Source organism: Nannospalax galili, unplaced genomic scaffold (genome assembly GCF_000622305.1).
Source record: "Nannospalax galili isolate Female #2095 unplaced genomic scaffold, S.galili_v1.0 scaffold110, whole genome shotgun sequence".
Taxonomy (NCBI): Eukaryota; Metazoa; Chordata; class Mammalia; order Rodentia; family Spalacidae; genus Nannospalax; species Nannospalax galili.
The window spans coordinates 534,933-549,531 of NW_008328707.1; the positions used below are offsets into that span (position 1 = coordinate 534,933).

The 14,599-nt window shown below is 40.9% G+C and overlaps 1 pseudogene; it reads left to right on the forward strand.

The window, feature by feature from the left end:
- The first annotated feature begins 5,511 nt into the window (after positions 1 to 5,511).
- Positions 5,512 to 14,599, forward strand: part of LOC103730857 — a 51,520-nt pseudogene continuing 42,432 nt past the window's right edge.

Sequence of the window (14,599 nt, forward strand, 5' to 3'; positions counted from 1 at the left end):
AAGCACTTCTTTCTCCATAGACAGGAAAGAGCCGATTACACACACATAAATGTATATATATACACACACACATATATATATAGAGAGAGAGAGAGTGAAAGAGAGAGAGAGATTAAGAAAATAACCAGGATGAGGCTCAATGGGGCTTAGAAAGCAGACTGTCTATATTGAAGCAAGAAAAGACAAGGAAAGCTAAAGGAAGGAGGAAATGGTGAGGTACAGGTGTGGGCATGGAAGTGATAAGCTATCGAAAATGTTTCAATATATGAAAAACTGTATTGGGAATCTATTGAAAAATATGGAATGTGGGCTGGCAAGGTGGCTCAGTAGATAAAGGTGCTTGCCACCAAGACCGACAACCTGTGTTCAAACCTAAAACCCACATGGTGGAAGGAGAGAACCGACTCCTGCAACTCTGACCTCCACATGGATGTTGTGGCACATAGGTGCCCTCCATAAATACATACATACATACATACATATACATACATACATAAAAGAAGAAAAAACTATGAAATGAACTGGGTATGGTGATACATGTCTGTAACCCCAGCTGTAGAGAGAGAGGCTGAGGCAGGAGGGTGGAGAGGTATGGGCCAGCCTGGGCTACAAAGTGAGACACTGTCTCAAAACACACACACACACACACACACATACACACCAAGAAAGAAATAATAAGAAAACAATCTTTTTAAAATGCAGCAATTACAAAATGTCATAATACAAATGAGTTTGGTCTAAGAAAGTTAAACTGTCTTACTGCTCATCAGATTGAGAACCTGGAAATAGTGTTGATGCTTCTCTTCAGGACACACTGCAGCTGTAAAACGTCGTTGTGATCTCCAGAGATGTTCCTGGAGCATGCATTATGAGAGACTTGCTGATTGTAGTAACACAAGTCAGGATGAGACACCCTGCTCTTGCCTAGAAAATCTAAGTCATTTTGACACAAAAAGACAGCCTTGATTACAGTCCAGGTGTGGCTCTTCAGAGGCTTTTCTGAATAAGACATTCTACATTCATCTTACCTGTGTGGTTTCCAAGGAAACGAGCTGCCTGCCTTGGCAATCTAGAGGGATGAGGACACCCTTACATGTAGCCTTGCTCTGCTTCATTTACATTTTACCTAAACTTTACTCTCCTTCCTAATCCTATGATAATTCTACCATTTTCTTTTTGAGACTCCTCTGCTGTGAGGTCCTCTACAGGTCTTTGCCTCCAGGAGGTTTAGGCTGATGGGAGTAGAATACTTTGAGGGTTCCTGAGAGTTGACCAAAACCCAAAGCCTGAACTCTCTAGTAATGTACAGATTGGACACTACCTGTTGCTCTTGGTCCATCTGTCTTCAGCTACACCTGCTTTGCCCAGAACACGGACTCTGATGCTTATCTCTTTGGCCCTCAGTGTTAGGGTTATTATTGGTCTCTTGAATTTGAGGGTTCTAATCAGGTTGGTATCCTCTGGTGAACTTTTCCTATCCTGTGGCTGTTTATTAACATATAATATATTGGTTGTGAGCTGGCCTGGAACTTTCTATGTAGACCAGGCTGGCCTTGTACTCACAAAGATGTTCCTGCCTCTGTCTCCCTAGTCCTAGGATTAAAGGTGTGAGCCACCATGCCTGACTTAGAAAGTATAGGAATGACTTTTATAAAATGGACAGAATCTGGATTAGTGACTTTTAATTAACCTTGGCAAACTCACTGAAACATGTGCTCTTGTGATCTGGGCACCTAAACTTGTTTCTTGGGAACTTCAATATGCTAGTCCACCCCAAAAGATAACAGATGAATGTGGGCACGCTTGAGAAGTAACATATTGAAGCGCTGAAAGACAGCATGCCCATCATCACTGAAAATATGAAGCTTGAGAAAGGATGCTTGACACTGTATGTATGAGATTTCTAAACTAGGGATTGAAGAGCAAGATTATCTGAGAAGATGGTGGATCCACACTTGTACTTCCCCAATTGAAGCTGAAGAAACAGTTTTGAATAAAAATTATGAGTGAGACCTGACTTGAAGACACAGTTCCAGACACAGGTCCAGAGAGAGTTCCAGAATACAGCTCCGTGGCACAGATCCAAGAGACGTTTGGGGAAACAGATGTCCTCTGATTTCAGGCCCATTCTTAAAAACTAAAATTAAGATTCAGGCTGTTTTGGTCAGGTAATTATAATGTTGGCATAGTAACACCACAAGAAAAAGTTCTTTTTTTTTTTAAACAGGGTCTTATGTATTCCAGATTAGCCAGGAATCTCTATGTAGCTGAGGATTACTGATCTTGAACTTCTGATCCTCCCTCCTGGGATTCAGATAGGAGCCACCACATCCAGGTTATGCAGTGATGGGGATTGAATCCATGGCTTCATGTATACTAGGCAAGCCTTCTACCAACTGATCTATGTACCCAGCTAAGTGTTCTTAATTTTTATATTCAGTTTATCAATTCTTTTCATTTTAGAATTGTGCTTTTAGGTGTGGGTGGTATAGCTCTGTGGTAGAGCACTTGTCTAGAGCTCAATCCTCAGTACTAAAAAAAGAAAGGACAGAGTGTTGAGATACCTTGATGGGTAAATGGTGCTTGCCACCATGCCGAATGTCCTGAGTTCATCCTGGGACTCCCCCCTGGTAGAAAGAGAGAACTGACTCCTGAAAGTTGTTCTCTGACTGCTATTCATCTTGGCATGATGCTCCTCACAGTAAATAAATAAATAAATAAATAAATAAATAAATAAATAAATAAAATAATAATAATAAATAAATAAATTTAATAAAAATAAAGTTCTTAAAACAAAGAAGAAATGGAAAAGAGCCCTGGGCGCCCTCCGGTAAGGATCTTTCTAAGGCAATCTTGACTTTCCTGATGCTGTCTTCTAGCTCTGTTGACATTTGATGTTTCACTATTAGACCCAGGACCCATTTTTAATCAGTCCTCATTTGTGATGTAAGGTATGGACTGAAGTTTAAGTAATGTGAAAAAGATATCTGAACTCGTAACTATCTCAGTGCAGACAACTAAAAAGACCAGCCTTTCTCTACTGAACTGCCTTTCTATCTAGTTTGAAATCAGTTGACCAAATGTGTATGGATTTATTTCTGAACTCTCTAATCTCCTGAAGAATGTGTTGATGTTATTGTTTGGCTTTTCTTTATTATTTGTTTGTTTGATTGGTTTGCTTTGCCTTTTTTCATTACAGGGTGTCATATTGTCAAGGCTGACCTTGAATTCCACTATGTAGCTGAGGATGGTCTTGAACTCCTGATCCTTCTGTTTCGGTTTCCTGAGTGCTAGAATTACAGGCTTGTGACACCACACTAAGCTTGAAGATTACTCTTTAATATATTTATTGTGTTGAAGTATATATAACAAGCTGGAGAAACGGCTCAGAGTTAAGAGCACTGGCTGCTCTCACAGAGAACCAGGGTTTGATTCCCAGCACCCACATGGTGGCTAACAACTGTCCGTAACTCCATTTCTAGGGGAATGTGACACCCTCTTCTGACCTCTTCAGGCATTGCATGACATGGGTGTCTTACATACATGCAGTCAAATACACTCATACACATAAAATAAAAGTAACAAATAAAATATTTAAAGTATATATAACACAAAATTTACATTTTAACCTTTGGTTGTTGTTGTTGCTAGAGAGGGTCTCTGTAGCCCAGACTGGCCTCAAGCTCTGAATTCTCCCTCTCAGACTCCCTCCCAAGGACTGGGATTACACATTTTAATCATTTTAAATATATAACTGGTGACATTAATTACATTCATACTGCTGTGCAATCATCAGTCACCCTATTTTCCCAAAAATGAACATTTTAAAAAATCTCATATTTTTTCCAAAAATATAAGAAAGAAAAAAAAAGAAACTTGGGAATTTTGAATGCTTCTTTGTTTCATTTCAAGAAAAATTGTTGGGTCTGGGAAACAGTTCGTCCATAGAGCACTTGTCTAGTATGTGTAAGATCCTACATTCAATTCCCAGGCCCACAAACAACAATGCTTAAATTTGATAAATAATTCAATTAACTAATTTAAAATCGTTGATGCTCCTGAGAGATGGCCGTGGTGAGTCGCTGGTTTCCGCCGACTCAATGGCAAGCACAGATTTGAGTCTCTCCAAGGATCCAGGACTCTGGAAGGTCCTGCTAAGCATCGTTCATCTCAGAGAGGTGACAACTGAGACCCTGGGATCTCAGGGCTGGTGAGTGATGGAGCCAGCTGAGAAAAGAAAGAACTATTTTTGTGCGGCTGGGGGTTTGACCAAATCCTCACAGCCTGCCTCTGAGATCAGGCTTTAGTGAAATCGGCTTTCCTCACTTTAGAATGTCCTGAGGGCTTAACGAAGGGAGAAAAGTGCCTCGCAGCCTGCAGCCGGCAAGACAGGGAAAGAGGCGGGGGCATCCATAGATGGAATTACTCACCTCCGGAGAGGCTGAGGTAGCGCCAGGATGCTCAGGGGCCCAGGCAAGGACGCCTCCCGCAGCGCCCTCCTCTGGCACGGATAGCAGACTGCATTTGCGAGTGAACCTGGCTGGCTGGAGCACGTGTTCCGGCAGTCTCTCCTGCCCTCTCCATTCTTGACTACTCCTGTAGCACTTCTACTCCGCCGACACTCCAACACTTCGATCTAACTTAACACGTGAAGTGGGGAGTTCCTAGTATCTTTGGAAGTATCTAGAAACTAGCACCCCAATCAGTCAGCAGCTCAAAGCAAATTATCTTAGAAGCAGTAACCAGAGTTTCTTCAGACAGCACTAAAATCAGCACTAAGACCAGCTTTCAGTCTATGAATTTTTCACATCTATTAAAACTTAACCAGGATCCTGGAGAGATGGCTTGGTCTTGCAGGAGCATGGAATGCCCAAACGCCTGTAACTCTAGCTCCAAGAGATCCAACCTGTAATCAAACCTACAATCGCAGCTACTTGAGAGGCTAAGGCAGGAGAAGCACAAGTTCAAGGCCTACCTGGGCTACAGAGCAAGTTCAAGGCTAGCCTTGGCAATTTAGTGAGACCCAGTCTCAAAATAAAAAAAATTAAAAAGGAGGATGGGCATGTGGCTCAGGGGTAGAGCACTTCCCAGCATGTGTGAGGATAGGTGTGTTCAATCCACAGTACCATAAAAAGGAAGAATGACCTTAGCAAGGTGGGAACTACTATTTTTCTCACAGAAGAAATTGAAGAATAGAGAGGTTTTTAAACACTGTCAAATGTCACACAGCTCTCCTGAGTGTCTTGAGTACAGAGGCCTTGACTAGTAATATCACAGGCACCTTGAATCAACCCTATGGTCCCTCAGCCTCTAATACCTTTGATGGACAGAGCTATGAAGGAGTAGAGTGGCTGGTGGCCTGTTAGAAAAATGCATGGAGCCAGGAGTGGAGAGAGGCCAGGCCCCTGCATAGTAGGCTCTGAGTCACACAGGTCAGTGGGGCTGGCCCACTCAGCCTGTCACATCAGCTGTCTCTCCATGCTACACAGCAGGGTCAGGCTCAGCTCGGAGATGGGAACTGCGATTTATAAGCTCTCGGACAAAATCCACTTTCAGGTGAAGAAAACTCACAGACCGGGTAAGCTTTCCCCTCAGTTCAGATGTCTGAGGGCCCAGGGCTGCTGGGAGAGATCAGAGACCCACGTTGATTCCGTTCTTTATGCCTTTGATGTTGCAAGAAGACCCAGCTGGTTCTGGGGGCTGTGGATGAGCGCTGCAACCAGACCTGCTGTTTGGGTTTCTTGTCATCTGAGTTCATTTAGAAGCCATTTCTCAAGGAAGCTTTATTTCTTGTAGGCAAATGTGCTTTCAAATGTTGCATGAGTTAAACAAAGGGTGGTGACCACAGAGCCTCCAGCCTTTTTCTATTACAGGACAGCTCAGAAGGTCTGATTCTCCATAGCAGATGGAACATTGACTCCAGCGTTATTTTGACCAGTTATAAATATCAAGGACATGTGTTTTGCAGTTCAGATTCTTCCTAAAAGGATGAAGGACTTCCAGCCTTCAGCCTGCAACATTGTTCTTTCTCAGGGGGCAATAAAAGAGTTGGTTTGTAGTGCTGGGTGGAGAAGTAAAGCAGGGGAGGGTGATTTCAGGTGCAGTGGCATGCCTGAAAAAAATGTGTGAGGGTTTTCAGAAATTGGAACAGTCTTGATTATCAGCAGATGCTCTATGAAGCTTTAACAGAAATGAAATACTAAAAAGAAGAAAGACTCCTGATAAATGGCCCATCTAAGACTGAGGGCGGTTTGCAAGCATGTGTGCGTGTGTGTGTGTGTGTGTGTGTGTGTATGAAAGAGAGACAGACAAACAGAGACAGAGACAAAGAGAAAGAGAGACAGAGATAGAATGTGTAAGTGAAGAGAGAGTTGGAATTGTCTCAGAAAGGAAATCTATGTCCTTGAGTCATGACCTGCTTGTTTTTTGGTGTGAATAACAAGCTGCTAGACTTTACACTAAGCTATGACAAATGTTAGGGGTCTCAGAAAGGAAATCTATGTCCTTGAGTCATGACCTGCTTGTTTTTTAGTGTGAATAACAAGCTGCTAGACTTTACACTAAGCTATGACAAATGTTAGGCCCGTGTGTTTGCCACAAGACCATCTTACCACTATTAAAGGCTCTTAGTGAAGTAAGTTGTGGTCTCTCCTTCCTTCTCCAATTTTGGCTGTTATAGCACTTCCCTTCCTCCACCACGGAGAACCACAGATCTAACGAAACGCGTGAAGTGGGGAGTTCCTAGTATCCTTGGAAGTATCTAGAAACCAGTACCTCAATAAATAAGCAACCTTAGTCATTAATACAGATTTTCTTAGCAAACAGCACCCAGGGTTTCTTTAGACAGCACTAAAATCAGTGGCTCACCCTTGTAGAGCACTTTCTATGACCAGCTTCCAGTCTGCGAACTTTTCACATTAAAACTTAGCCAGGATCCTGAAGAGATGACGTGCTCTTCCAGGAGCCTGGAACCTGACTTCAGGCAACTCCCATATGCCTGTAGCTCTAGATCCAAGGGATTCATCCTATAATCAAACCTACAGTCTCAGCCACTTGAGAGGCTAAGGTAGGAAAAGCACAAGTTCAAAGCCTATCTGGGTAGAGAACAAGTTCAAGGCTAGCCTTGGCAATTTAGTGAGACCCAATCTCAAAATAAAAAATTTAAAAAGAGGATGGAAATGTGGCTCAGGAGAACTTGCCCAGCATGTGTAAGGTACCACATTAATGTATCTTGTCATATCTAAGGCACAAGTTTTTATTTGTTGTTTTTTGATGGTCTGTCTGTAGCTCTAGCTGGACTGTGTAGACCAGGCTGGCCTCAATCTCATAGAAATCTTCCTGCTTCTTCCTTTGAGTGCTAGGATCAAAGACATATGCCACCTCTCCTGGCCTGGCATCATTAATTAATTAATTAATTAATTTATTTATTTATTTATTTATTATTTTGAGACAGGATCTCATGTATCCCAGGTTGGCTTTGAACTTACTATTAAGAATGATCTTAGATTTTTGATCTTCCTGCCTCTGTCTCCTCAGTGTTGGGATTGTTGACAAGCACCATGGTGCCTGGTTTATGTGGTACTGGAGATCAAACTCAGGGCTTCATGTATGCTAGACAAGTACTCTATCAACTAAACTACATCCTCAGCCTGGCACCATCTATTTTGATAGCCACTATCATCTTATGTACCTCTAAGGATGGAAAACGCTGTCAATTATGTCATATCATGCCATTCATTGTGAGACATACCCCCTTTCAGGAATGTTTATGTGAGTTACACAAAAAAGGGCCAGAGATACAGCTCAGTTGGAAAAGTGTTTGCACAGCAAGCACAAACCCTGAGTTCCATCCCTGACACATCACATACAATGGGCAGAGTATGCCTGGAATCCCAACATTTGAGAGGTAGAGATAGGAGGAGCAGATGATCAGCTACATGACAAGCAAGTTCTCAACAGAACAAAACAAAACTGCCTTTAAGTGCAGATGAAATTCTGTAGATAACCACCCACGAGTCTTTTCAGTCTTGTAATTCAGTGCTCCTTTAAAAGACCATTCCCAGTCTATTAAAACATTTACAGGAAGAGATAAAACTTTCCAATTTCTTGGGGTTTGTTTTTGCTTCTTTCAAGTAGGCTATTAGTAAGAGAAAGAAGTGAGCCAGCATTATAGAGATCAGGACTGAGTGAGGAACAAAAGTGCATCAAAAGAGAAACATTTCCTCTTGTTATTAGATTCCCTCTTAGAAAAATGTGAACTCTCCATACAGCTTTCTAACTCAGTTCATGTGTATTGGGTTTATTATCATATAAACACATGTAAAAAGCAAAATGATCATTTTAATCTAGTCTCAGATAAGAACAGACAACCTGGAACTTTAAAAAAAGGTTTTCTTAGAAGGGGAAGACTATAGAATAAGGAATAAGGAATGTATCAGATATCCTGTTCGATTTTGGATTTAAATACAGAATCCTATAGGAATTCTATTTATTTATTTATTTATTTTATTCTATTGCCTTGTTCCCTGGGGTGGGGGGTGTTGACAGGAAAGAATCTGGTGCCTTTTTCCTCTGGATACAGTGCCTACATTTTACTGACTACTAACATGGCTGACATCCACGTTCTTTTTTTAAATTTTTTTTTTTAATTTTTGTGATTTTCATACCATGACCAGCTGTCTTGAAAACTCTGTTTCCTTGTGGTCATCCACCCCCTTTGGCTCTTGCAATCTTTCCACCTCCTCTTTTGTAACAATCCCTGAACGTTGGCAGGCAGAGATTTGATATAGGTGTCCTGTTTAGGTATAAGCACTTTGTAGCCTCTTGTTCTTTGTACATTGGCCAATTGTGGGTTTCTGTGTTAATCACCATCTGCTGCATAAGGAAACTTTTCTGGTGAGAGCTGAGAGATGTACTCATCTTATGTGTAGAGGTTGCATTGATGATATGTCACTAGGGTTAAACATCTCACAGTTATGCTCTGTATTTGACCAGTTCGGGAACTCTGTAATAGTCTCCACCTGCTGCAAAAAGAAACTTCTTTGATTAAAAGTGAAAGGAACACTTGTCTATAAATATGAGGTTGCATATTTAGAATAAAATAAGAGATTATGTTGGCCTAGGGATGTAGCAAAAGTAGGTTTTCCTCCAGGATCTATGACCTCCCCAGCTATATGCATTTGGCTATGTTTTTAGTACCATGCATGAGTTCCCTCCCATTGAGTAGGTCTTAATTCCAAATAGACAGCTGTTGAATTACCCCCGCCCCCAAAACAGGGCCACTACTGCACCAATAGAGATTATTTGCTGGGCCAGTCATCGATGGTTTTTAGGCTTCACAGCTGGGTAGGACCACTGTTTGGTTTTCTCCCTCGGCAGCTTATCCTCTGATGCCATGAGAGCTAGTCTTCAGAGGCTTCCAAGTCATTCAGTTCCAGTTTTGTTGCTCCAAGTCCTATGTCTGAAGTGTGGCCTGTCTTCAGCAATAGAATCTTCTACCTTCAAGTTCTGGGAGGCAATCAAGGCCTGTGGCAATAGCCTATGTTATTTTGGGAGTCTCTTAAACTACCCTGGTCAGCGACTGGAAGGGAGGCTTCTCCTACCTGGCACTGTGTTGGTTTTTCTTTTTCTTTTTCTTTCTTTCTTTCTTTCTTTTCTTTTTTTTGTTATATAGCTACACACATGCACTCATACACTTATTATATATGTATTTTTCAGTAAGACTTTGAACTAATATATCTCCCTCTGGTTTTTCTTTTTTTTTTAAACAATTTTTTAAATATTTTATTTATTTTTATTTTATGCATATGAATGTATTGCCTGCATGTACATGAGTACACTCATGTTAGCTACCATGTGGGTGCTGGGATTTGAACCCGGGTCCTCTGCCAGAACAGTCAGTGCTCTTAACCTCTGAGCCATCTCTCCAGCCCCTTCCCTCTGGTTTTTCATACCATCTAAGCATTATTTATCTCTCCTCTCACTCCCTCATATACTCCCTTGATACTCCCTCCTCAGTTTAAAGTACCCCCTTTTTCCCCATTCCCCCCTTAATAATACTTGTCTCCTACTCCCTTTGTCCCCATGGTTACTTTCCATTTTCCTGGCTCCTGCAGTTGCATCAAGATATATACTCGCACAAATAAAAGAGAATATATGTCGCTTGTTTTTTTGAGTCTGTTACTTAGCATAAGTGTTTCTAGTTCCATCCATTTACCTGAAAATTTCATTTTTCTTTACATTTTAGTAGAGTTCCATCGTGTAAATGTACCATGTTTTCATTATCCATTCATCAGTTGAGGGACATTTAGATTGTTTCCATTTCTTAGCTATTGTAAAAACAGCAGCAACAAACATGGCCGTGCAAGTATCTCTGTAGTAGAATGAGTCCTTTGGGTATATACTAAGGAGTGGTATGACTGGATCATACGGTAGATTTATTTTTAGTTTTTCAATAGTTCTCCATACTAATTTGCACTGTGGTTGCACCAGTTTACAATCCCACCAACAGTGAATGAGGGCTCCTTTTTCCCCACATCCATGATGCATTAGGAGCCATTTGTTCTCTTAATCTTGGCCGTTTTGATTGGGATTAGATAAAATCTTAATGCGGTTTTGATTTGAATTTCCCTAATTACTAGGGAATGTTGAACACTTTTAAAGGTATTTCTTAGCCATTGTTATTTCTTCTTTTGAGAGCTCTCTGTTCAGATCCATACCCCATTTTTAATTGGGTCATTTGTTTTCTTGCTTCTTTGTTTTTTGAGTTCTTTATATATTCTGGATATTAATCATCTGTTGGATGACTAGCTGGTGAAGATTCTCTCCAATTCTGTAGGCTTCCTCTTCACTTGATTGGTTGTTTCCTTTGCTGTATAGATGCTTCTTAGTTTAATGAGGTCCCATTTGTCGATTGTTGACCGTAATTCCTGAGTGACTGATATTCAGTTTAGAAAGTCCTTTCCTGCACTTATATCTTGTAAGGTTCTGTCTGTGTATTCTTTCAACAGCTTCAGCATTTCAGGCTTCACACTGTCTTTGATCCATTTGGCATTGCCTTTTGTACAGGGTGATTGGTATGGGTCTAATTTCATTCTTCCATACATGGAGATTCAATTTTGCCAGTACCATTTGTTGAAGATGCTGTCTTTCCTCCAGTGTGTGTTCTTGGCACCTTTGACAAATATCAGGTGGCTGTAATTGTGTGCACTCATGTTTGGGTCTTCTGTTTTGTGCCATTGATCTACAAGTCTGTTTTTGTGCCAATACCACACTGTTTTTATAATTATGGCTCTGTAATATAGATTGAGGTCTAGTATGGTAATCCCCCTGGCATTGTTCTTTGTGCTCAGGATTGCTTTGGCTATCTGGAGGCTGCACCCCTGTTCTTTGTGGTCATATCTAGGTTTCCTCTGAGTTCCCCAGAGATAGGCAGAACACAGTCAAACTCTTTGAAGTGGTCCAGACCTGTCCTCACTCCCTCTCTCTCATCTCTCTCTCGTTTCTCATGTCTTTAAAGCAAGCCTCTTTGCCCTTGGGTTCCCCAGCACCTAGCCCCTTGCTGACTCTACTATGGCGTTCTGCATTGCTGACCAATTGTTTTCTTTTCTTTGTTTTTTTTCTCTCTCTCAATGCCTGGCACTGAGATTTTCATTTAATATCTATGTCTTCTGAGAGAAGCATTGTCTATCCATGTAGGATACCCATGTTCAAACTCCTTTTTTATTATATTTTAATTAGATTATAAGGTTCTTGGTTTTGGTTAACCTAACCCCACCTCTCCTCTCCTCCTGCTCCCATCCCTACTTCGGACTTTCACCCTCAGTATTCGTGCCCCCAACACACACACATCACATGTGTTCTGCTATCATTATCAGTTATCTTTTATCACAGCAAAAGAAAGGAAACCAGTACAGACAGAAAGAAGAAACAGCCCAAATAGCCATCAACTGATGAGTGAATAAACAAATTGTGGTTCATTCGTATGATGGAATATTGTTCATCTCTTCAAAGAGATGAACAGGGTACAAAATAGATAAACTTTTACAATATTCTACTAAGTAAAAGTTGGTGGACAGAAAAGGCCACACAGCATGTATTTATATGAAATATCCAGGGGCTGGAGAGGTGACTCAGCAGATAAGAGCACCGGCTGCCTTTGCAGAGGACCCAGGTTTGGTTCCCAGCACCCAAATGGCAGCTAGTAACTGTCCATAACTCCAGTTCCAGGGACTCAATGGCCTCTTTCGACCTCCACAGGCATTGCATAACATGGGTGTACATACATACATTCAAGCAATACACTCATACACATAAAGTAAAAATAATAAATAAAATATTTTTAAAAAGAAATATCCAGCACAGGAAAATCCATAAAGATATAAAATAAATTAGTGGTCTATAGAGAAATGGGGATTGCCTGCCAACAGTATAGAGTTTATTTCTGGAATGATAGAAATGGGTAATAATTAGTGGTGATTGTCTCACGATATTGTAAACATACTAAAAACCACTGGATTTTACTGTTTAAGTGGTGAAGTTTATGCCATGTGAATTTTGTTTTACTTTCCCAAACATGCGAACCAGACACATTGTACTGGTCTATCAACCCAGAACTGGGGAAGGGGGTGGAGACAGGCAGGTAAAGAGTTTGAGGGCAGCTGAGGCTGTAGAGTGAGCCTATGTCTCAAAAAATGAATGAGTAAATGAAGGAACCCTAATAGCCTGTCTTTGTGAAAGATATCCAGTAATTTAATGACTGGATTTCAGAGAAGGCTAAGATCATCTAGAACTAAACAGCTCAGCATTTTCTTGTGAACAGATGGGGCCAACACACTTGTTTTCATTACTTCAAGTTGGATACAGCTTTTGCGGGGGAATGGATATGTTTCCCTGTGCCTATTAGATGGATAGAGAGAACCCACTACATTTCTCCAGGAACCCTCTGTGCTTTGTGTTTCAGAGGGCAAATACGTTTGCCACTCTCACTGCCGAGACCTGGTGCATCTGGATTATCCACAAAATGGGAAGTGGCCTGGCTGCATGTCCACTTCTGAAGTAAGACATTCAAGCAAGAGGAACTGTCAGGTAGGAAGATACATCAATAGCGCTCACAGTGTTCTGAGTCATTCATGTGCTGGTACAATGAACTTCTCATCCCATGGCTTACCCAGTATCCTCTAGCGAATCTGGCTCATGATTACTCTGTCATTAGTTCTTTCCTACACAAGGCCTGTCACATCAGAACCATAACTCTGGGGTGTAACTTTAGAAATAATATGGTAGCTTATATCAGTAGTTTTGGTTTTGTCATAGAACACAAGGTTTTAATATGTTTGACCACTTTACACTTTCGTTTCAGATATAGTTTCTGTTCTGATAGGACACGAATTTTGATTTATTTATTTTTTAAAAATATTTTTATTATTCTTATGTGTACGCATGTATTGCCTGCATGTAGGTAAGTGCACCCATGTCATGCGATTTATTTATTTTTATGTAATGTGTATGAGCGTTTTGCCTGCATGTATGTAAGTGTAGCACGTGCCTACAATGCCATGGAGGCCAAGAAGGCATCAGGTCCTCGAACCCAGGTCCTCTGCAAGGGCAGCCAGTGCTCTTAACCACTGAGCCTTCTCTGCAGCCCAGAACGTGAATCTTGAATGTATGATGGTTGATTTTTCATCTGGTGAAAAACCTGAGCATGACCTGACAGAGTGTATCTGTTTCTGTGTTTATCCAATTAGGACAGCAGCTGTCCCTTTTCTGTGAGGGATGCATTGCAAGGTGCCCCAGCAGATGCTGAAATCAGATAGTACCAAACCCTATGTATATTGGGTTCTTTCCTATATGTGCATACCTATGAAAAAGATTATTTCATTAATTAAGCATAGGATGAGATTAGCAACAAAATGATACACTATAATAAAAGTTATTTAAGTTAGGCAGAGTGGTTCATACCTATAATCTCAGCACTCGGAAGACAAAGGCAGATAGATCCCTGTCAATTCAAGGTGAGCCTGATCTACATAGCTAGTTTCAGGCCAGCCAGGGCTACAGACCCTGTCTCAAAAACAAAAACAAAAAAAACCCAAACAACAACAAACACCTTAGGAATTATTTTTTTCTGCAATATTTCACTTGATATTGTCAAATCAAGGTTTCCCACAAGTAACTGAAACCGTGAAAAATGAAGACTCACAGGAGTTTGAGATTTAACTCAGCAGTTAAGAGCGCCAATTGTTCTTGCAGAGGACTTGGGTTCAATTCCCAGTGCCTACGTGGTGGCTAACAACCTTTGTTAAGTCCAGTTCCAGGGGATCTGATGCCCTCTTCTGACTTCCGCAGGCATTGTACGACACAGGTGCCCCTACCTACCTATAATACACTCATACACATAAAATAAAAATAATAAATAAAATTTTTAAAAAATAAATAAAACAAAAGAAAAATCAAACCTCAGGTGAGAAGGAACTAGTTAGTGGAGATGGAGAAAGGGTTAGTTAGTGGAGAGGAAAAGTCTAGTAGGTAGAGATGAAAGGAATAGTCGGTGGAGATATCAAGTCCTGAAAAGAGAACGAAACAAAAAATACAGCAGTAT